The sequence below is a fragment of the Oratosquilla oratoria genome, chromosome 15, assembly GCF_046742065.1.
Source record: "Oratosquilla oratoria isolate Oo_2021 chromosome 15, ASM4674206v1, whole genome shotgun sequence".
NCBI lineage: Eukaryota > Metazoa > Arthropoda > Malacostraca > Stomatopoda > Squillidae > Oratosquilla > Oratosquilla oratoria.
The window spans coordinates 64,555,552-64,558,051 of record NC_134791.1 but is presented as its reverse complement, the minus strand read 5'-3'; the positions used below and the strand labels follow the sequence as shown (position 1 = coordinate 64,558,051).

Genomic DNA, 2,500 nt, shown 5'->3' with positions numbered 1-2,500 from the left:
GACAACTGGCCAAGAGAAGTATTGTTTTCATGCTGGTATAAGTATGTTCTCTTTCACTTATATTGTGTGCTGGATGTGGCTATTGAATAATCATTTCCTGTTTATCTATTACACTGGTCAACAGCCAAAATGATTCTCAATATTCAATATTCTGTCACTTGTGTCATGTAACAGACATTTAACCCAAAACAGACCAGCTTGTGACTGTGCTTATATGACTAATTTCATATTGTTTTGTATGATTTTGATGATTTATTCTACAATCAGATCTACAGTCTTAAACAATCAAAAACAATAGTGAATATGATGACATAAATTGTATCACGCAAGATAAAGGTATTAAAAACGTCACAGATAAGGTCATGACAAATTGTACCAGAAAACATAAGTTCAAGTCCTTTATTACAATTAACAAAATATTAAATTCTAAAAGTGTTTCTGAACTTTGCGCTTTCGTTTGTACAGTTTGCTATCTTCTCGTTGCAGCATCCAGCAATAGTCGCCCATCTTGTTAGGACTGAATTTTCCCTGAAATCTGCTTTCCATTATGGCGATGTTCTGATGAAACCTTTCACTGTGTTCACCACTAATATCTCTAAGGTTATCAGGAAAAAATCAATATGAGCGGAAAAGATGCAATTTCAAGGACATCCTTACTCCCAGTGCATGATAATTCTGCAGCATGGTTGTAACGATTTCTTTGTAGTTGTCAACATGATAGTTTCTAAGAATTGTTTTTGACACATTGACAAATGATTCCCATAAGTTTTTCTCCAGTGGGTTCAATGCCCTGGTAAATTCGCTATCATGAACAAGTATGTGAATCTGTGGTCCAACATTGGCTCCGGAAACCACTTCACCTAGTTTCTGAAATAAATATCGAAACCCAGCACCAGATAGATCCATAGCTTTGTTGAAAAATTTAGCCAAACCAAGATTTAGATGTAGTAAAAGCAAAATTATCTTTTCTGAATCTACAAAAGGACAATGAACACAGGTAAACCTTGCAGGCGCATCTCTTGGTCTTGTCGTCAATCCTTTCTCACATAGTGCTCTGCATCAGCTCTGCTGTTTCACAAACACAAAAGGCACATGTGATTTGTGTGGCCACTCTGAAGGCCCAGTAGTTAACGGATGACTTTGAGATCCCCACATATCTTCCTCCGGTGTTTCTCGTACTCTATAGCGACCAACAAAATCTTCATAGTTCTCAACCATATTTGCTGCATGTGTTAGTGGGACACATGGAAGCTGATTACCAGTGTGTAAAAGAGCAGCTTTCAGAGAGTCTTTTCCAGTGTCTATAAACAACCTCCAATCCTCTGACTTGTATGATTCAGACTTGCAGTGTTGTTGCATAAGAGATACTGCATCTTCACAGTAACAAAGGTTGTTTGCCATCTTGAAAAATGCATACACCTATCTATGTCTGTAACGAGTTGTAGTGATGCACACTCCAGCTTCCAGCAGGTTCAGCTGTTTTAATCAAGATCCCAGAAGTTCGTCCTTTTTTTTTTTTTTTTTTTTGAGAAGTCGGTCCCTCATGACATCATGAAGCGCTTCTTCAGTAAAGAGTTTAGGCCTAGTATTTTCAAAGCAATCCTATTAGTCGTCTTCATTTGAAGTAGAATTAGAATCGGATTCACTCATCAATTCTTGTTCAATCGGTGGATTTGGGGTACTGCAATTTGCCTAATGTCTTGATAGTTATTCCCCTGATGTTTGTGAGACAGAAGTAACAATCACTGCTGTGGTCTTTAGGTTCACGCCATATCATTAGTACAGCAAACGACATTCCTGAGCTTCGCTAATCACACTTCTATTCGCTCAGGTGGTTGACACAAGACTTACAAGATATATGAGGTATCCATTCCTTGTCTGGGTCACCCAAAGGACATTTGAAGTAACTTTTTGTAGTTTATTCGAGCAGATTTTGTGATTGGTTTCTTGAGGCTACCAGGAGTGAAGGCGCCACATATGTAACAAAAATATTAAGATCGTTCATACACTTGTGACGTTCCATGTTTTGTTCAGGTTTTATATTAATTAAGCAGTTGTAGATATGCAATATCATGAACCAGCAATCTCAAACAAACAAAACAAAACTCAAATTAGAAAAAAACGTATAAGTGGAACCAATGAACATATGAATTAGTGTATGAATAACATGATGCACCAAATATATGAATATGTTGGTTCAGGAAAACTGAGCCCGATACAGCTATTCAAATGTCATTATTGATTTCAGCACATACAATTACCCTAAAATCAGAATATTTTAATCCAAAATCATTATTTTTTCATTTACCAGTGTTATCTAATAGAATTTAGTTTAATGGCTGTTTACCCATGAAAAAGACCAAGACACTTTTTTATATTCTCAGCACCAATGGTAATCACGAGAAAGCAGTTCATGTGAGAAAAAATAAACCGTGCCTACCTGTGCCTCCTCCCTTAATTCTATTTTTCTAAACAGATGCTCTTGTCATGGAATTCCTTA

General features: G+C 36.7%; 1 protein-coding gene across 1 annotated transcript in view; it reads left to right on the top strand.

Annotated features, from left to right (window-relative positions):
• LOC143033482 (ligand of Numb protein X 2-like) overlaps positions 1–2,500 on the top strand; it is a 162,902-nt gene that overhangs the window by 105,375 nt on the left and 55,027 nt on the right. The gene's annotated exons all lie outside the window — the stretch shown is intronic.